Source organism: Phyllobates terribilis, unplaced genomic scaffold (genome assembly GCF_046119375.1).
Source record: "Phyllobates terribilis strain yellow unplaced genomic scaffold, ASM4611937v1 Scaffold_8__6_contigs__length_399053987, whole genome shotgun sequence".
NCBI classification, from domain to species: Eukaryota; Metazoa; Chordata; class Amphibia; order Anura; family Dendrobatidae; genus Phyllobates; species Phyllobates terribilis.
The window spans coordinates 60227525-60248981 of NW_027362768.1; the positions used below are offsets into that span (position 1 = coordinate 60227525).

Here is a 21457-nt window from a genome sequence, read left to right on the forward strand (position 1 = left end):
GATGCGGATCCTTGTGCCACCCCTTCCGAGGATAACCCACATTTCAAGCCTGCAACATCCTTCTCTGAGCCGGTGACAGTGCGTATACCTGACCAGACTGTGGCCATTGACTGGGGGGAGATAGATTGGAAGGAGTTTAGGGAAGCCCAACTCACTGACCCCACCCTAGAGCTTGACCACAGTATGGCTGCCCAATATGGGGAAAGAAATCAGGGGGAATTGTATAGATGGGAGAAGGGGCTCTTATATCAGGAAAAGCCCACATCCTACACAGAGAAACCCTGGACCCATGTCCATCAGCTCCTGGTACTCCAGCAGTACCAACCCCAACTCCTGCTCTTGACCCATGATGTCCCTGCAGCTGGGCACATGAGGGTCAACAAGACCCAAGCCCTGCTGTGTAGCTTTTGGCTGAGGGTCCCTCAAGAGGGGCAAAAATACAGAGCCTCTAGTCCCGTGTGTCAGTGGATGGGTGGAGCACCCCTGCTCCAATCCATGCCTTTGATAAATGAGAGTTGCCATCAAATTAGTTGATATCAAATTAGTAGGCACCTTAGCCATCCCCAGCTGCAGGGGAAATTATGTTCATCCTCACCCTCATCCACATTTGACCATCCGCTACACGGAGGTCATTGCCTTGTCATCCATAGATGCGAAGCACGTGGCTCAAGCTCTACTGGACATCTCTAGTAGAGCAGGGTCAACGCAGGTGTTAATGACCAATCAGGGGGCCAAGTTCCAAAGCAAGCTGATTCAGGCCCTGTGGGAGAAACATGGGGTCCGCCCAGGTGCACCACCCCCTACCGCCCTGAAACTAGCGGGCTGTGTGAGTCCTTCAATGCAATTCTCAAACAGCTCATTAGCCGGTATGTGGACTCTGAGGGGGGAGACAGGAAGAATAACCTGCAGCAGCTCCTCTTCTTCTAGCAGGAGTTGCCACAGATTTCTACTGGCTTCTCCCCCTTTGAATTGCTGTATGGCCGAAAAGTATGGGGGCTTTTGGAGCTGCTATGAGAGAGTTGGGAGGGCACCTTCCCCACACAAGAGGTTCCCATCCTGGATTATGTCCAAAAGTTTAGTGAAAAGATGAGTTACCTCATGGCCTTAGCCCAAGGATGCCAAACTCTGAGAAATTGTCTGTGGATAGAAGGTTCTAGTACTAGTATCGGTACGCAAAAACAAGCTGCAAGCCATGTGGTTGGGTCCATTCACCATTACCAGGAAATGCGGGAATACTGACTACACCATGGCCCTGGATCAAGCAGGTGTTCATGAACGGAGCTACCATTTAAATAGGCTAAAAGCTTATGAGGAATGGGAGGTCACCAATTTAGCAGTTTGTTATCCCCTTTTAGATGACCCAGATATGGGCCAGATCTCGGACTTATTGGTGGACTCCAAAAGGGGAATGGGGGTAACAAGTGTCCCATTGGGGAGCGACTTGGTCCATCGCAGAAGCAGCAGTTAACAAACCTGCTTGCAGTCTTGTTCACAAGTAGGTCTGGTCGAACAACCCTGGTCCGGCATCATGTCAACACAGGCAGCCACTCCACTCAGACAACCCTCCTACTGGGTGACACTTTCAATGTTGGCAATGGTGAAGGCCGAAGTGGATGACATGTTGAATATGGGGGTCATAATTCCTTCCCATAGCTCATAGCCTGCCAGTGTAGTGTTTATGCACAAGAAAGACAAAGACAACAGTACTCGCTTCTGTGTGGACTATAGGTGACTCAGTGAGGTTACTGTTACAGATGCCTATCCCATGTCTCAGGTGACTGAGCTACTGGACCGGTTAGGGGGATCTCGGTTTAAATCTACCCTCGATCTGAGCAAGGGATACTGGCAGATACCACTCATGAAAGAAACTCAAGAGAAGTTCGCGTTCATCACACCTTTTGGCCTGTATGAGGTCACCAGCATGCCATTTGGGATGAAGAATGCCCGGCTACTTTCCAAAGGATGGTGGACCAGCTACTAGAGAGATGTCAGGGGTATGCCCAGGCCTACCTAGATGACATTGCTATCTTCAGCGACACCTGGGAAGAGCATCTACAGCACAGCACGTGTCCTAGGTGCTGCAGAGGTTAGCCAGAGCCCAGCTCACCATCTGAGCCGACACGTGCCAGGTGGGTATGGCAGAGGTGCTATACCTTGGATATTGGGTGGAAAGTGAGTGGGTGCGTTCTTCCAGAACCCACAAAAGTAGAAGCCATTTACCCAGAGGCCCCAGCCAGTTGTCCAAAAATAGGTCCAATCATTCTTAAGGACTGCAAATTATTATTGAAAGTTTATTCCCAAATACAGTATAGTAACAAAGCCCCTCACTGACCTCACCCCCAAAATACGAGTACTCTGCATTTCTCCGGTTGAAAACCCAGCTGGCACTGGGAGCCGTACTCAGCCAAGTAGAAGCTGACAGTCTGGAACATCTGATGTCCTATCTCTCTCGGAAGCCGTTGGACCTGGAGAGGACATACGTCACAATAAAGAAGAATGCCTGGCCAAAGTCTGGGCCCTGAAAAAATTACAGCCGTACCTCTGCGGTAAGGAATTTACAAGATTTTGCCTAATATGAAGGGATCCGCTCAGTGGCTGCTTAATACTTACATTGTAAAGTTTTCATAAAATGATGTCTTGTGTGCTTCGGGGTGGGATGCGGGGGCAGGGTCTTCTTTTTGTTCTCCACCCCCCACCAGCCTACTCTGCTTCTTGGCAGGTCACTGATTATTCAGTGACTTGCCTCCTTTTTAAAATTCCGCGCTGCCGCCATCATTGTGTGGGCGGAGCTTGCTCAATGTGAGTCGGTGTCCTGTGTGCAGGGCTTCAATAAAATGGCTCGAGATTTCGGCTCATTGTTATTGAGGAAAATCTGTCTTCTTGGAAGTGAACTATTCTTAAATATGCCAGATGTACTATTCCTTTGTACAGCAAATCAAAGGACATGAGCCATTGTTTCATGTGAGACTGTCCGGTGCCCCTTTTTGTATGCTAATTTTTGGAATGCCTGTTGATTAGGGATTACATCAGCCCCCTGCAGTGTACTAGTCTGCATCACTTGAAAGACAATTATGCAGTCTAAATGAACTAGTGAATAATGAGGGAACGAATATAATTATCTCCCACCAATCCTGTGGGACACAGTGCACTGGAATGGGAGCTGAGGGATATAAAAAGGGGCTTGCTCCTGTCATTGGTGTGATTCTACCTGACTTCAGCCTAGGGACCATGGTTCCAGCTGGTGGATTACAGAACTACTCCACCACCCAACACTGAGCCCACAAATATGTGTGGATACCCCAGATTAGGTCACCTGGCCACATACCTTGCTATGCTCGGTCAGCTTGCTAAGCTTGCCGCTACCTTCTCTCAGTGGGTGCCCACCAAAAGTGGGGTGCTGCTGATTGGGATAGTTGGCCCTGGAGGCCTCGAAGTCACTGAGGTTCTAATCCCTGACGAGTCAGTGGAAGGGTGAGACTCTGTCACTTACATCATCTTGTGATCTTGCTGGGAATGAAATATATGGTGTTAACTATTGGTGACCCAATAAAGTCTTACCGGAGTGTGATACACTCACCCTGTGTTGTCTGAGTTGTGTTCTGCCCATGGGGAAGGAGTATGGGCATTCATAGAAATGAGCCCTGGTCCATTTTGTCTTTCTATAGACAGCCAGGCCAGCAGACGAGAGTACCCACTGACCCTTGTGTTGCTACTTTGGTTTTTTAATCCATGAAATTAGGGCCAGTTCTAGATTTCCTGTTGCAAAAATTGAAATTGAAACCAGGGAAGTATATCTGCCCCTAATAACTCCCTATGCGGTCTGTACTGCCCTAACACCCCTTACTCCTGCCCTTACAAGGGCAGTCCACATCTAGCCACTGCACTGTTAAGCCCTGTGCTTTCCCTGTAGTCCCACAGTACACATCGCATAGGGAGTTATTAGCGGCAGATATACATGCCTCTTCCCTGGTTTCTGACTTGCCTTCCCTCTTTGGAGAACTATCCTGGTTCCATAGATGCCTTACAGTGCAGTGGCTAGATGTGGACTGGTCTTGTAAGGGCAGGACCAAGGGGTGTTAGGGCAGTACAGACTGCATAGGGAGTTATTAGGGGCAGATATAAACGCCTCTTCCCTGGTTTCCGATTTGCCTTCTCTCTTTAGAGAACTCTCCTGGTTCCGTAGATGCCTTACAACTCACGGGTGAGGACGTTCCTTTTTCTAGCCCTTTAGCACTATGTTATGTTGTGCAATTTTATGTGTACTCTGGTTATGTGTGTATACTAACATCATTAATGTGACTTCCTCTTGTCCATCCAAGATTGGGTGGACACTGTTGGCAGGCATTGTTCTGTTCCGGGCATTCATTATATCCCCGCTCGAACACTACCTTCCTGCTATTTAGGAGACCTGGGTCCCTGACCTGACATGGTTTTAGCTCTATTTGGGTACAGACCGTTGCTATCTCCTTTCTATTGATCTTTTATATATAATCCTATTTAACTTAGTTTATTAAAAGTTAAGTATTAATCGTCTAGTTTACCCTTGCTGTAATAATTTATGTGACCTGGTATTCATTGTGTCTGATATAATCAGTCTTTTTGTTCTGCCTCTCCGTTTTTTAAATCTAGCAGAGAAGAAGGATAAGAAAGCGGACAGACCTTGTGGGATTCTGATTAGTAAAGAGGTGATATCGGGCCCAGAGAGGTAGATCTGTGTGTTATCAGCATAGAGAAGATATTACAAGCCGTGGGACTCTATGAGCTGTCCCATGCCGAAGGTGTAGATGGAGAAAAGCAGGGGTCCTAGAACTGAAACTTGGGGTACACCGACAGATAGGGGGCAAGATGAGGAGGTGGTGTGTGAGTGGGAGACGCTGAATGTCTGGTCTGTTAGGTATGAAGAGATGCAGGATCGGGCCAGGCCTGAGATGCCAAGAGATGAGATAATCTGTAGTAAGAGGGAATGGTCCACTGTGTCGAAAGCAGAGGACAGATCCAAGAGGAGGAGGACAGAGTAGTGTCGCTTGGATTTGGCGGTTAGTAGGTCATTGGTGACTTTAGTCAGGGCAGTTTCAGTGGAATGATGCGGTCGGAAGCCAGATTGTAAGCGGTCAAAGAGGGAGAAGGAGGAGAGGTAAAAGAACTATTCAAGATGGACGTGTTGTTCCAGTAGTTTTGAGGCATAGGGGAGACGTGATATGGAGAGATAGCTGGACACAAAGGATGGATCAAGGTGTGAGCCAGGTTTCAGTGATGCCAAGGAAGGAGAGTTCGTTAGTAATAAAAAGATCAAGGATGTATCAAAGTTTGCTGCAGACAGAGCGAGCGTTCAATAGAGCTCCTGTTAGAGGGACTGGGGAAGTGGGGCCTGGGTGAACTAATGGGTATAAGGTTAGAAAGGTTTTTGTGATAGATCATGGATGAGAGATAGAAGCGACTGTGGGTAAGGGGTGAGGAGGACCAGGACCAGAGAAAGTGTTAGTAGGTGGGAGCAGGAGAGGGCATGAAGTGGCTGTCTGTGTTTAGAGACACAGGGTTGTATGTTGAGGAACAGATCTGAGGAGGAGGTCAAGTGTATGGGGAGAATGGAGGGAGAGATAACCAGTTCATTACTAGTTGTAGGGATTAGGGGTGTTTGTAGGAAGTGGAGGACTATGGGGCTGAGAGTGGAAACAAACAGAAACATTGTTTACTGTGACTAAGTATCCAGTTGCCTTCAGTTCCCTTCTGGTTCAATTCATTGCAGTACACTTTGATACTGCACTTAGATTGTGTATTGGGCAGACATAATCATCACTGTCCAAATTGGGGCTCATAATCTAGTTTCCCTATCAGTATGTTTTTTTTGGAATGTGGGTGGAAACCGGAGTATCTGGAGGAAACCCACGCAAATATAGAAAGAACATACAAATTCCTTGAAGATGTTTTCCTGTGTGGGATTTGAACTCAGGACCCCAAGGTTGCAGTGCTAAACACAGAGCCACAGTGCACTTTGCTGTTATATCAGAGAAATCTACTTCTTTCTCTTCCTGGACTGATAATTCATTCTCATAATTTTCAATTCACGGATAAAATCTGTATTCAACAAATACAGACTTTCACATACAGTTTTATGCAAAAGGGAAAAGAAGTGAGGAGGTACAGGCATATACAGACAGTACAGGGTTACAAACAAGATACGTTGTGTAGCTTTGTTCCTAACACAGATATGTATGCACTTTGGAACAGTGGCGCAAAAACGAAATAATGCTTAGCTCACCATTTACCACTCCGGCCACCCCGCTGATCGCCACTTTCCATATGGTCCTCTTCTTTCAATTCTCTGGCAAACCGCATCTACTGACTTCTTCACTATAAGACAAGACTTATGGCCGCTTTCAAGTCTGGGAGGTTACTGTACATCATAAGGTCATGATGTCGATGTCTCAAACCTATCATTCGCAGTGTAACATCCCTGGTGGCGTGGCATGGCTTACCATCTCCCACCAAGCAAGATCGCCAACTTACCTATCAGTTCAGGCTGTGCACTGTACTCCTCTGCTTGCTGTGTGCGTGTCTCTTGTCTGCTGGCTTAAGGCGGCGGCTCTGTTACTTCCTGATTCTTAAAGCTACAGTGTGAGCAGTCCTAATGCGTCCCCAGCCTATTGCTGTGAGTCACTGGATACTTAAACCTCCCCCACCCAGTCGGCGGTGCCTGGGCAATGCTTCCTTTGAGTTTGTTCTGTGCAACTGAGTTGCCAGGTCCTGTCCTGAATCTTGTCTGTTTCCGCGACCCTGGGGGCTGAGTACCCAGGCCCGTTACCTGTACCTGTGACTTCTTGTCTATTTCTGCCACCCTGGGGGCTGAGTACCCAGGCTCGTTCCTGTATCTTGTTCCATTTTCAGTTCCTGTCTGAACTGTGTCCTTGCCCATTACCTGTTTGTCTCTATGTCCGATTCTTCCCTTTTCCTGCAGTGTCTGAACCTGCACCTAACTCCAACTCGTCTCTGTACTTCTGTTTGTGAGTTTTGTGTCCACTCGCTACTTCATTGCAAGTACCTTGTGTGTATCTGGTTCTGCTTGTCCCGTTTCCCTGCCTCTGTATCTACCTCCTGTGTTCTAGCTATCTTCCTGTGTTTCCCAGTCTGTTCCATGTGAACAGAGCCATGTCCTGTCTGCCTGCACCTGCGGTTCCGCTCTGCTCTGCTCCGCTTGTCCTCCACGCCTGCGGTTCTGCTCTGCTCCTCTTGTCCTCCGCACCGACGGTTCAACTCTGCTCTCCTCCGCTCGTCCTCCACACCTGCGGTTCAGCTCTGCTCCGCTTGTCCTCCGTGCCTGTAGTTCCGCTCTGCTCTGCTCCGCTTGTCCTCTGCGCATGCGGTTCTGCTCTGCTCCGCTTGTCCTCCGCGCCTGCGGTTCTGCTCTGCTCCGCTTGTCCTCTGCGCCTGCGGTTCTGCTCTGCTCCGCTTGTCCTCCGCGCCTGCGGTTCTGCTCTGCTTGTCCTCCACGCCTGCGGCTCTGCTCTGCTTGTCCTCCGTGCCTGCTACTCTGCTTGTCCACCGCACCTGCGGCTCTGTTCCTGTATGCCAGTCTGTGCTGGTCCCTATCCAGGCTGCTTTCCTACCTGCCAGTACCCACCTGTCTGCATACCAGCCGTGCCTACCAGTACCCACCTGTCTGCATACCAGCCGTGCCTGCCAGTACCCACCTGTCTGCATACCAGCCGTGCCTGCCAGTACCCACCTGTCTGCATACCAGCCGTGCCTGCCAGTAACCACCTGTCTGCATGCCAGCCCAACCTGCCCGTTCCTGCATTCCCCGGTGTGGGTCAACAGCTGTGACCGGGGTCTGACCTGGAGTAGCACCTGGGCCACCTCCCATGTCCCTCCTCGGACCACGGATTCGATTAAGCCGCCGTGTGTTCGTGGTCGGATCTGGCGAGGCCCCTAGTCACGCCCCTCCAGACACTCCTCGGTTCGTGGCCCAGTGGGACCACTAACCATGCTCACGCCAGTCAGTCCGGGCGTGAGCGTAACAGTTTGCTCAGGCCATGGTCCCCGTTGAGTCCCACGGTCCTTCGCTCTCGGAGACATTTGAATCCTTGTCTGGTGAATACATGCACCAAGAAAATTTTTTTTCTCAACCTGAGGTCCAGGTGATTTATACACCAGCCCAAATGGAGCTATCAGCACTTGTACTTGCGGATCCACCACGGTACTATGGGGATCCAAAACAAAGCCGTGCGTTTGTGGAGCAATGCATGCTGCATTTCAAATTTTATGCTCACTATTTTTCCACCAATCGGGTTAAAGTATAATTTCTGATGTCCTACCTAGTGGGTGATGCCTTGAATTGGATCACCTCCCTATGGGAAGCAAGGGATCCTATCGTCTCTGACCTGCAGGCCTTCCTGGTGGCCTTTCTAATGGTCTTCGATGACCCTAACCCTGAATCTTCTGCTAAAGCTTCCCTTCCCAATATCCTGTAGCAGTCCAGATGGGTGATGCATGTAGGTAGCCCACCAGTTCCCCAGCCTGAAGAGGCTGCTGCCCACGCAGAATCCACAGAGGATGACAATGCTTCCCAGAATACTTCCCTTCCCAACCTCAAGAGGCAGTCCAGACGAGCAAGGCATAGAGGTAAACCATCACGTCAGGTTCTGTCCTCCCAAAGATCTTCTGTTTCCCAACCTGTGGAGGCAGCTACTCGCACAGAACCCATGAAGGTTGACCATGTTCGTCAGGCGAAGCAGATGCCGGAAATCAGTCATAAAATCGGATTGCGGAACCACTGCGATTGTTTGGGACACCCTGACGGTCTTTGTCCAGCGAAGGTTGGAGGGTCCCAAGACATTAGGCCTGTAGGAGAGGCTGCCCTTGGCGTTAGTGTTTCCTCTCCACAGATGACCATGACTGTCTCCGTGGCAAGTTAAGGCCTCAGATTAACCGGAGGTTTCGGGCTGAAAGCCGTGAAGAGTCGGTGTCTGATCCCCGTCCGACAACTCCAGAATCCGGTTTGGGCATTGTCAGAGGTAGGACAAGCCCTACTCAGAAACAGTCAAAATATGTCTGTACAAATTAAGCTCCAGATTGGAGCATTACACATGAAGAAGTTCACATACCAGGTGCTGTCTGGTTTACCCACAGGTCGTCCTGAGCCGAGAGCTCTAGTGCCCACTCAGGTCTAGAGATCCTGCATGGTGTTTCCTGGGGAACTGCTGAGGTACAAGGGATGTCCAGTCCCCATACCTTCAGGACAGTCAGCAATGTCTTCTTCTTCACCAGATCTGCTAGTCCCTGACTTGCTGTGCGCTGAAGTCTCCGAAGGAAGGGAAGCGGAGGCGATGTCCCCACCCAGCCTCGATGATTGTACCAATGATCTGGCTTCAGGTACCGCCCCGCCTCGTAGATATGTCATCTTAGAGACCAGACAGAAGATGGTCCCGAAGCAAGGATCTTCCATCTCTAATAAGTCTGGCAATAAGTCCATCAAGGCAGTGGCTACCTCCAAGTCTCTGCGCCCCTCCAACCAGGCGGAGGACCTCCAGTTGTCTCTTGAATCCTCCGGGGTGCTACCTGATATTTACAAATGGCGAGAGACTTTTCTACACCCTGTTCCTGGTACTTCGTCCACTTCATCTGATGCTGAGGATGGTTCTATGGGACGAAGCATCTTAGTCACCAGGATGGTGAGACCAGTCTCGTTCCCTCTAGTGGACAGAAGAGGTAGTCTTCTTGAAGAGAAGCCTTGGGAATCCATTGTGAAGGATTGGCCTCCAACTTCTCTGCAGAAAATCCTTCCAGGCGTGAAGAAGAGGGGGCGTAAAGGGGGGGGTACTGTAACATCCCTGGTGGCGTGCTGGCATGGCTTACCATCTCCCACCATACAAGACTGCCAACTTACCTATCAGTCCAGGCTTTGCACTGTACTCCTCTGCTTGATGTGTGCATGTCTCTTGTCTGCTGGCTTAGGGCGGCGGCTCTGTTACTTCCTGATTCTTAAAGCTACAGTGTGCGAAGTCCTAATGCATCCCCAGCCTATTGCTGTGAGTCACTGGATACTTAAACCTCCCCCACCCAGTGGAAGGTGCCTGAGCAACGCTTTCTTTCAGTGTGTTCTGTGCAACTGAGTTGCCATGTCCTGTCCTGAATCTTGTCTGTTTCCGCCACCTTGGGGGCTGAGTACCAAGGCCCGTTACCTGTATCTGTGACTTCTTGTCTATTTCCGCCACCCTGGGGGCTGAGTATCCAGGCTCGTTCCTGTATCTTGTTCCAGGTTCAGTTCCTGTCTGAACTGTGTCCGTGCCCGTTACCTGTTTGTCTCTATGTCCGATTCTTCTCTTTTCATGCCGTGTCTGAACCTGCACCTAATTCCAACTCGTTTCTGTACTTCTGTTTGTGAGTTTTGTGTCCACTCGCTACTTAATTGCAAGTACCTTGTGTGTATCTGGTTCTGCTTGTCCCATTTCCCTGCCTCCGTATCTACCTCCTGTGTTCTAGCTATCTTCCTGTGTTTCCCAGTCTGTTCCATGTGAACAGAGCCCTGTCCTGTCTGCCTGCACTTTGCGGTTCCGCTCTGCTCTTCTCCGCTTGTCCTCCGCGCCTGCGGTTCCACTCTGCTCTGCTCCTCTTGTCCTCTGCACCTGCGGTTCCGCTCTGCTCCTCTTGTCCTCCGCACCTGCGGTTCCGCTCTGCTCCACTTGTCCTCCGCGACTGCGGTTCCGCTCTGCTCTGCTCCGCTTGTCCTCCGCGCCTGCGGTTCCGCTCTGCTCCACTTGTCCTCCGCGCCTGTTGTTCCGCTCTTCTCTACTCCGCTTGTCCTCTGTGCCTGCAGTTCCCCTCTGCTCTGCTCCGCTTGTCCTCCATGCCTGCGGTTCTGCTCTGCTCTGCTCCGCTCGTCCTCCGCGCCTGCAGTTCTGCTCTGCTTGTCCTCTGCCCCTGCTGTTCTGCTCTGCTCTGCTTGTCCTCCGCACCTGCGGTTCTGCTCTGCTTGTCCTCCGCACCTTCTGCTCTGCTCTGCTTGTCCACCGCACCTGCGGCTCTCTTCCTGTATCCCAGTCTGTACTGGTCCCTATCCAGCCTGCTTTCCTACCTGCCAGTACCTGCCTGTCTGCATACCAGCTGTGCCTGCCAATACCCACCTGTCTGCATATCAGCCGTGCCTACCAGTACCCACCTGTCTGCATACCAGCCGTGCCTGCCAGTACCCACCTATCTGCATGCCAGCCCAACCTGCCCATTCCTGCTTTGCCCGGTGTGGGTCAACAGCTGTGACCAGGGTCTGACCTGGAGTAGCACCTGGGCCACCTCCCACGTCCCTCCTCGGATCACGGAGTCGATTAAGCCGCTGTGTGTTCGTGGTCGGATCTGGTGAGGCCCCTAGTCATGCCCCTCCAGGCACTCCTCGGTTCGTGACCCAGTGGGACCACTAACCACGCACATGCCAGTCAGTTCGGGCGTGAGCTTAACACGTAGTATCCTTCAGGCAGAGGCAGATCTAAGTTTTCTGGGACCCAGGGCAAGAATTCAGTTTGACGCCCCCTCCTATACACAGCTCAAGTGGTTTGAGTAGTCGTCATGTGACCACTTATATGTTATTTTCATATTTACAGTCACGTGTAGCTCCTCTTCACACTCCTCTCAATGTCCAGTGAAATACTAAAAGCCTTGCTTCATTAAAACAGGAAAAAAAACTGGTTGTCATGTGATTGTTAGTATGAAAATTGCATACAGTCATGGCCAAAAGTGTTGGCACTATACACATATTTATTTCCTTTGTGTGTATTGGAACATTACATAAAAATACAAGAGATTATTTCATCTTCAACTTGCTTAACTGTTCAACTCACAATAACAGTAATTTTGACCAGGGGTGCCAAAACTTTTACATGTCGCTGTAAATATATATATATATACATATATATATTAATATAAATATGTATACAGTACAGACCAAAAGTTTGGACACACCTTCTCATTTAAAGATTTTTCTGTATTTTCATGACTATGAAAATTGTACATTCACACTGAAGGCATCAAAACTATGAATTAACACATGTGGAATTATATAGTTAACAAAAAAGTGTGAGACAACTGAAAATATGTATTATATTCTAGGTTCTTCAAAGTAGCCACCTTTTGCTTTGATGACTGCTTTGCACACTCTTGGCATTCTCTTGATGAGCTTCAAGAGGTAGTCACCGGAAATGGTTTTCACTTCACAGGTGTGCCCTGTCAGGTTTAATAAGTGGGATTTCTTGCCTTATAAATGGGGTTGGGACCATCAGTTGTGTTGTGCAGAAGTCTGATGGACACACAGCTGATAGTCCTACTGAATAGACTGTTAGAATTTGTATTATGGCAAGAAAAAAGCAGCTAAGTAAAGAAAAAAAAGGTGGCCATCATTACTTTAAGAAATGAAGGTCAGTCAGTGTGAAAAATTGGGAAAACTTTGAAAGTGTCTTCAAGTGCAGTTGCAAAAACCATCAAGCGCTACAAAGAAACTGGCTCACATGAGGACCGCCCCAGAAAAGGAAGACCAAGAGTCACCTCTGCTTCTGAGGATAAGTTTATCCGAGTCACCAGCCTCAGAAATCACAGCTTAACAGCAGCTCAGATTAGAGACCAGGTCAATGCCACTTAGAGTTCTAGCAGCAGACACATCTCTTCAACAACTGTTAAGAGGAGACTTTGTGCAGCAAGGCCTTCATGGTAAAATAGCTGCTAGGAAACCACTGCTAAGGACAGGCAACAAGCAGAAGAGACTTGTTTGGGTTAAAGAACACAAGGAATGGAGATTAGACCAGTGTAAATCTGTGCTTTGGTCTGATGAGTCCAAATTTGAGATCTTTGGTTCCAACCACCGTGTCTTTGTGCGACGCAGAAAAGGTGAACGGATGGACTCTACATGCCTGGTTCCCACCGTGAAGCATGGAAGAGGAGGTGTGATGGTGTGGTGGTGCTTTGCTGGTGACACTGTTGGGGATTTATTCAAAATTGAAGGCATACTGAACCAGCATGGCTACCACAGCATCTTGCAGCGGCATGCTATTCCATCCGGTTTGCGTTTAGTTGGACCATCATTTATTTTTCAACAGGACAATGACCCCAAACACACCTCCAGGCTGTGTAAGAGCTATTTGACCAAGAAAGAGAGTGATGGGGTGCTACGCCAGCTGACCTGGCCTCCACAGTCACCAGAACTGATCCCAATCGAGATGGTTTGGGGTGAGCTGGACCGCATAGTGAAGGCAAAAGGGCCAACAAGTGCTAAGCATCTCTGGGAACTCCTTCAAGATTGTTGGAAGACCATTTCCGGTGACTACCTCTTGAAGCTCATCAAGAGAATGACAAAAGTGTGCAAAGCAGTCATCAAAGCAAAAGGTAGCTACTTTGAAGAACCTAGAATATAAGACATATTTTCAGCTGTTTCACTTTTTTGTTAACTATATAATTCCACATGTGTTAATTCATAGTTTTGATGAATGTACAATATTCAAAGTCATGAAAATACAGAAAAATCTTTAAATGAGAAGGTGTGTTACATACTCGTACTCGCACACACCAGTTTGGGCTTTTTCATAAGCTTTTTACCAACATGTTTGGTATTTTTTTTTACATATTTGAAACCTACTAAAAAGTCACCCTATTAATGTAAAACTAACATTGGTATTTAAACAATAGCACATGTGAAAACACTGGTCAAAAAATACATTTTTTCACACTTTTTATATTTATAAGTCTATGTACTTCAATCCAGTTAAAGCTGCTTCAATCAAGCGTCCGGAAGTGTTTTCCATTCATTTGCACCCATAAAATGAACAGTTGTTTTAAAGAGAAATATAGATTAACTTTTGATGGACCAAAAGGTGAACCTATGATACTATAAAAAGAATGTTTGCCTATAAATGAAACTCTGCCACATTTTGTCTTATTTTTTCTAGTCTTTTAAATCTACATATGCACACACATTACTTGAGAAATGTAAAGAGTTATTCTCATTGCGATAAATGGCTAAAATTGCAAAGTTTATGTGATAAGAATCAACTTTACAATGTATTTGTTTTTAAAAATTGTCTACATCAATAATGGAGGGAGTTCTATTTTTTTTACTGCCATTATAGTGTTGAAAGTTTGCTTCTTAGACATATTCACATTCCCCCATAAAGACCTCTTTATGGTGTTGCCTATGTGGTCTCTGGACCAATTTCTGGCTATCATTGCATCCAAAACAAAAGTGAGACTCATTGCTGTAGTGGGTAAACCTCTATTGCCATCTTGTTCTGCAGACGCCGATCACCTTACCACCGCGGCCCCGGTCTGGCTTCTTCCTCTCCTCTGACTGGCTCCCACGCTGCACCTGCCCGGGGTAATCGCACCGCGCGCAGATCCCCTGGCACTGTGCTTAGGGCGTGCGCTCCCTGCTTCTTAAAGGGGCTGCATGCGCCATCCTAAGATGTCCCCAGCCAATGGCCGGAGGACTTCCGTTATTTAAGGCACCTCCTCCAAGATGGAGGTGCCTGTGCAAAGTTGTTGTTTTGTGTGCTAAACACTCTCTCCAGCCCTCAAGTCCCAGTGCTGCCCGCCAGCCTATCAGCCGTGCCCACCAGCCTATCTATCAGTCGTGCCCGCTATCAGCCGTGTCCGCCAGCTTGTCTATCAGCCACGCCCGCCAGCCTGTCTATCAGCTGTGCCCGCCAGCCGAGCCTTTCTGTCTACCTGCGCTGCCTGATCAGTCAAAAAAGGCAGAGGAAAGGGGGGAAAAAGGTTGTGAATAAAAATTAACTTTTATTGATTATATAAAATCTCTATAAAATATGAAATAGACCATACATCCTGTAAGGATGTATATAGGGTCACTGCTAGATATATATCAATTGAATAGCTGTGACCCTGTAAATCCTGGAATATATAGGATTGCAATAGAATTATGTTGCACAACCAAAGTCCCTTTAATTAAATGGTTGGGTGATATATCCAACTAGGATTCTAAATTATGCCTATCCCCAAGATATATGTACAAAATAGTGACATCCACACTATTTGTCGCGGGAAACTATATATATTGAAAGCACCCGCTGCAATCCTCATATATAGGTCAAAAATTCCCTGTGGATCGCTATCATATAGAGTCACTATTAATTGTGCCGATGTAATGAGAGCTGACACGCCGTTAGTAGAGATCGTCTCTGTATTACATGCGATCATATAAGTCAGTTATGCGGGGACATGAGTCTCAATCACCACAGTGATCACACAAGGCAGATTGTAACGCCTCGGATGGATGAACACACATTCACACAATAACACCTGACAGGGAGCAGTGCGGTCTCCAAACTGATCGCGTGCACGTGGTGCGCACGCGGTCAGTATAGCTGGAGACAATCAAGCTCCTGAGAGACACTACAGCAATCTGCTATTCATAAAAAAAATAAACACCAATAAATCATTTGGGCCCAATTCACCATCAGCAACACCAGGATAACTAAAGCAACAACCAACTACATGGCCCAAGTTGAGAATTGCCAAGACTTTATTGAAAACATATAAAAGACACAAATGCACAAAAATAAATAAAAAACAAGCCACACCACAGATGATAACCCCTGGACGAAGTATTTCCTGTGCGAAACATGCGTCGGGTGTGTGGTGGGTGCCTGGACCTTTGACCTACGCTCCTTGGTAATTATAGTTATCTTCTATGGTTATATTGGGTAGTCCCTATAGGGATTATTTTTCTATATATACAGCTTTACTTGAACATTGTGTACAAAATAGCTACTTATCTATATTTATTTATATTCACGTTTAGTTGGAATTACTCTATGCATTTATGTATTTATATTTATTAACTCTCTATATGTGGTTTGCCATCTATGTATTTTATGCTGCCTAACTACTCTAATATGTGGAATACAAAAAATAAGGAGTTTTTTACAACGAGTAAGAAAATTTGTAAAGACTCTATTAACAAGTACAAATCAACAATACATTTAAAATGAATATGAGCAGGAGAAAAATGGAAAGAATAGCAGCAATGACGCCACAAAAATCAGGGGGGCTATCGTATGTCACATAATGTAAAGACTAACTGGATCGTCAAACTAAAGTTACATGTAGTGCTTGAACCTTAAGTATGGCCTGTTAATAAGAAAACAGTGTTACAACTATATATCGGCCATAATGGCAATGTAGAAAAGGCATATAGCCAAAGTTACTATCTACAAAAGGACAATCCAGCGTTATGAATAAAAAGTAACATAGCTTACCCTGTGTGCATGTGGCGCCAAAGAGTCTAATATATACCGCTTCCCGACACGCTTTTCACGTAGAGTATGGATGGCTTTCTCAAGGGAAGGTCTAATATGTATAGCTCTATCATACCATATACTGGCTGTTATATATTTACCTGCTGCAGCTACATGAATGATATATTGGTTACTTCACACATTATTTAGGTCCAGGTGCTCCACCTTTTTAGCATATGTGGTGTGCCTTGTTTTTATTTATTTTTGTGCCTTTGTGTCTTTTATATGTTTTCAATAAAGTCTTGGCAATTCTCAACTTGGACCATGTAGTTGGTTGTTGCTTTAGTTATTTTGGCGTTAGCAATCTGCTATTCATGTCAACTTGCATGCCAGAGACATGAGCGGCACATGGGGACCGGACATAGAGAGTCTAGTAATGCTGTCGCATGTATATTCACAGGACAAATCGTCCCTGACGCGCGTTTCGCCGGGGGTACCGCTTATGTCTCTGGCATGCCAGTTGACATGAATAGCAGATTGCTGTAGCGTCTCTCCGGAGATTGATTGTCTCTAGCTATACTGACCGCGTGAGCACCATGTGCACGCGATCAGTTTGGGAGACCGCACTGCTCCCTGTCAGGTGTTATTGTGTGGACGTGTGTTCATCCATCCAAGCGACAAAGCGTTACAGCCTGCCTTGTGTGATCACTGTGGTGATTGAGACTCATGTCCCCGCATAACTGACTTATATGATCGCATGTAATACAGGGGCGATCTCTACTAACGGCGTGTCAGCTCTCATTACATCGGCACAATTAATAGTGACTCTATATGATAGCGATCCACAGGGAATTTTTGACCTGTATATGAGGATTGCAGCAGGTGCTTTCAATATATATAGTTTCCCGCGACAAATAGTATAGATGTTACTATTTTGTACATATATCTTGGGGATAGGCATAATTTAGAATCCTAGTTGGATATATCACCCAACCATTTAATTAAAGGGACTTTGGTTATGGAACCACATAATTCTATTGCTGTCCTATATATTCCAGGATTTACAGGGTCACAGCTATTCAATTGATATATATCTAGCAGTGACCCTATATACATCCTTACAGGATGTATGGTCTATTTCATAGAGATTTTATATAATCAATAAAAGTTAATTTTTATTCACAACCTTTTTCCTCCCTTTCCCCTTCCTTTTTTGACTGATTGTGCAATTGGTGGTGCCCACCCGTGTGAATGTTGTCCTATTTAATCGGACTTTATTTATTTCTACCTACGCTGCCTGCCTGCCTAACAGTTGTGCTCATCTGCCAGCCCATCTGCCGTGTCTGTCTGCTTTGGCTGTGAGTCCCGTGGGAGTAGCCTGCTCTCACACAAGGTCGGTCCCAGAGTGGCACCTGGACCCCCTTCCCAGTCACTCCTTGGTTAACAGAGTCAACTAAGCCGCCGTGTAGCCAGGGTCAGCCCGGGTAGGCTCTTAGTTACGCCCCTCTGGTCCCTCCTTGTACCATGGCACAGTGGTTCCACCATCTGGACCCGTAACAGACAGCCTTTGAGAGAAGTGGAATGAGATTAAATGCTCCTGGAACACCAGTATCTGGATTTCTGACTTGTAGCCCAATGTCATGCAAAGCATAAAGTATGGGCTGGGCTGCCGGTAGACAACAGGTACCACCCCAGGGCAGTCCCCAGGATTGAGGGTCAGAGGCGCAGATAGGAGATACAGGAGGGCAAGACAAAAACGTACTCACATGGTCTGAGTTCAGGGCAGGCAGCACCGGTTCACAGAACAAAGCAAGAGTCAGGGATGGAGAAGTCAAACAGAGCTGGTAAACAGGTTGGGTCAATAACGGAGACAAAATATAGAGATATGCTTAAACAAGGTGCTGGCAGGCTAGGAACCAGCATTTGAGTGAGGAATGTAGGGCGGAGTCGACTGGTGTATCACCTGCTAGTAGGTGTTAGGCTGGGGAATCAGATCTTTGCAGGTCAGAGTAGATACAAATTCTTGCAAAGTTTGTCGGCACCCCCCTATGATAATAATAATAATAATAACTTTTATATCGTCAATATATTTCGCTGCACTTTACAATTTTAGAGGGGACTTGTACAGACAATAATGACGTTACAGAATAAACATAAATCAGAAACCAAAAGGAATGAGGTCCCTGCTCGCAATCTTACAATCTGAAGAAATAGAGGAGACACGAAAGGTAAATGATAGAATTTGCTTATATTGTATGGTACAGCCATAATATGATAGGGTATGCATGAACCGGTCACCAGCCAGTATGTGAACAGTACAGACACAATGGGCTGTTAAGTGCATGGAGGATAGTTAGATAAGTGAGGTGAGGCTATAGGCCAGTCTGCCTTAGAAATGCATTTTTAACCCATGCTTTAAATTGTGGGTACTAAGAATTAATCGAATTGTCCTGGGTTAGTGCATTCCAAAGAATTGGCAGCAGCTAGCGAGAAGTCTTGGAGACTGGCATGGGAGGTTTGGATTATTGAGGATTTTAGTTTTACGTTATTAGCAGAAATCTCAACCTGCATAAGGCAACTCAAAGTGGTGGTCAGGTACTGATTGGAGCAGAGCGAAACACACAGTGAGTAGGGCGGCGCTTAGATGGTGTGCGTGTGGCCGGCGTAAGAGTGACATTTAATCTTTAGGGCTGGTATATGATGGCTAATTTCACATACAATGCAGAAGCTGATGAGACCACATGGGTAACACCATTAAGAGGCCTACAGTTATGGGATTTCTCACTGGTCCTTACTTTGAGCAGCCTGCATGGCCTAAATGTGTTACCTTGGCCTGCAGCATATACAGACTTGTCTCCCATGGAGCATATCAGAGACGTTATTGGTTTGCAATTACAAAGGGAGCTGCAGGCAGTGGATTTTGATGAGTTGCCTAACTGCATTCAGCAGAACATTCCTGAGGCAACCACTAAAGCACCACTCCAGTGTTTTTTATATACAGTGATGCAATGGTGCCATTAATCTAAATTCCCTGGCCCTTGTATTATTCTTACTAGCTGCTGTCTTCAGACATTCCCGGCGTCGCTCTAGTCCCAGTCCGCTACTTTTGATCGCAACTTCTGACTGACTGGAAGTTAGAGCTAATGGTCACAAGCTCTCAATGCAAGTCTAGAAGAGCCTCACTCTAGCTCTCATAGACGAACATTGAGTTGTGACTTCCAGCTCTCCCAGCAGACACTGGAAAGATCCGGTAGGTCATAACCTGCAGAAGATCAACCGGAGCGGTGCCAAGAACAGATGAAGACAACTGCTGGTAAGTATGGTATTAGGTGCAGGGAACTTAGATTAATGGCATCACTCCAGCAGTAAAATAAAAAAAATAAAAAATAAAAATTGCTGGAGTGGTGCAGTAGTAAATTTGTGCTTTAACCCCTTTACGACGAGGTCACTAATAGTACGTAGCTGCGCCTTGGGCCTTATGGACCAGCTATGTACTATTACGCACGATCTTTAATGCGGTCCTGCGACCGAAGATCGCATTAAATTTCTTGCCATTCTGGGGGGTGTTGCCGCACCCCTCCTGCAACTACGATCGCTGTGATTGGCTGTTCAATTCTAAACAACCAATCACAGCATTTCTTACTGTTTCAGGCAATCAGATTGCCTGAAACAGTGATGTGCAGCCTAGGATCGGCGCTCCTAATAGCACCAATCCTAGGCTGTTGCCTAGTAACCCCAGCCCTGGCCCCAACTCGCTCTGATTGGTGCGATCACTGATTACATAGATCGCACCAATCAGAGAGCGACCGTTCGGTGAATGGGCGGTCACGGCGCGGTGACAGGCAGCTCAAAGGCTGGTCACTGCCCCATGACCCCCTGTGATGTGTGCACAGGCCCCGGCTGGCTCTGATTGGAGCGATCGATTATGACATCGATCGCTCCAATCAGAGTGCCTGACCGAGGGGTCACCGGCCTGTGACCTGGCTGTCACCGCCCTATCACCCTCCTGTGACCACCCTGCAGCTCCTCACAGTTGGTGAGGATTTCTACAGGGTGGTCACATGTCTGATCTCTCTGTGCTGGGCCTTGTAGTGCCACAGAAGCCTCTGTGACACCACAGGCCCTTTCTCCTGCCTGCTCCGGTCTTCTGTCTCCTGGGTCTCCTGCTCTGGTAGCCTGGATTTCTTGCTCCGGTCTGCTCGGGTCTTTGGTCTCCTGCTGGGGTCTGCTCCTGCTACTGCTGATCCTGCTGCTGATCCTGCTCCTGATCCTGCTGAAAGAAGAACAGAGAAGACTTTGGTAAGTCCATCTCTGCTCTCCCCTCATCCACCCTAATCCCTCTACTCTTTTTACCCCCCTCCCCCCTCTCTTTTTACCGTCCCCCCCCATCCCTCTTTTCTGCCACCGAGCGCTGTTCAATACTTCATCGCTCATTTTTTGGCAATTTTTTTTTTCGCTCATCCTGCAGTGGCCGAGCGCTGACCAGTGACTACGTCACTGATCAATGTCCGTGCTCGCTGTTTTCCAGGACTTATTTTTGTCCTCCATTTTTTATCCCCCCTCCCACTTTGCACCACCTCCGTGCGTGCATCTATCCGCCGAACGTTTTTTTTCCACTAACCTTTTTTCTTTTGTAGAGGGCCGTCGTGCTGTCCTATTTTGCATCCTGCTGTGGTCTTATAGTGCCACAGAAGCGTGGTGTGACACCACAATTGCTCCTGCTACAGAAGACATCTAACAGAAGACAACTGTAAGTAGCATTTTTTGATCCCTCCTCATCCACCCAAATCCCCCTCTCCCTGTTTCTCCCTTCCCATCTGCCTTTCTGCCACCAAGTGCTGATCAGTACTTGGTCAGTACTTGATCGCTCGACTTTTGTCAGTTTTTTTTTTTCGTGCTTTCTGCTGCGGCCAAGCGCTGATCAGTGACAATAGATCACTGATTTGCACTCATGCTCGCTGTTTTATACTTTCCTCTCTCATTTACACCACATCCATGCGCACATTCAGCAGCCACCAAGCATTGATCGGTGACATAGTTCACTGATCGGTGACATAGTTCAACGATCCGCACTCGTGCTCGCTATTTTCAGAAAAAAAAAAGTTTACACCAAGCACACTGACACACACACTCTAAATAAAGTACTGACACACACACACCACATACAGTACAGACCCAAAATTTGGACACACCTTTTCATTTAAAGATTTTTCTGTATTTCCATGACTCTG

General features: G+C 47.3%; 1 protein-coding gene across 5 annotated transcripts in view; it reads left to right on the forward strand.

Moving 5' to 3' along the window:
* PLA2G4A (phospholipase A2 group IVA) overlaps positions 1-21457 on the forward strand; it is a 213582-nt gene that overhangs the window by 10653 nt on the left and 181472 nt on the right. The window contains exon 1 of one of the 5 annotated variants that reach the window (XM_073642989.1): positions 18304-18454. The exons of the other annotated variants lie outside the window; for them this stretch is intronic. The gene's annotated coding sequence lies outside the window, so the exon portion shown is untranslated. Of the gene's footprint in view, positions 1-18303; positions 18455-21457 lie in introns of those variants that run through there. 5 annotated transcript variants of the gene reach the window in all.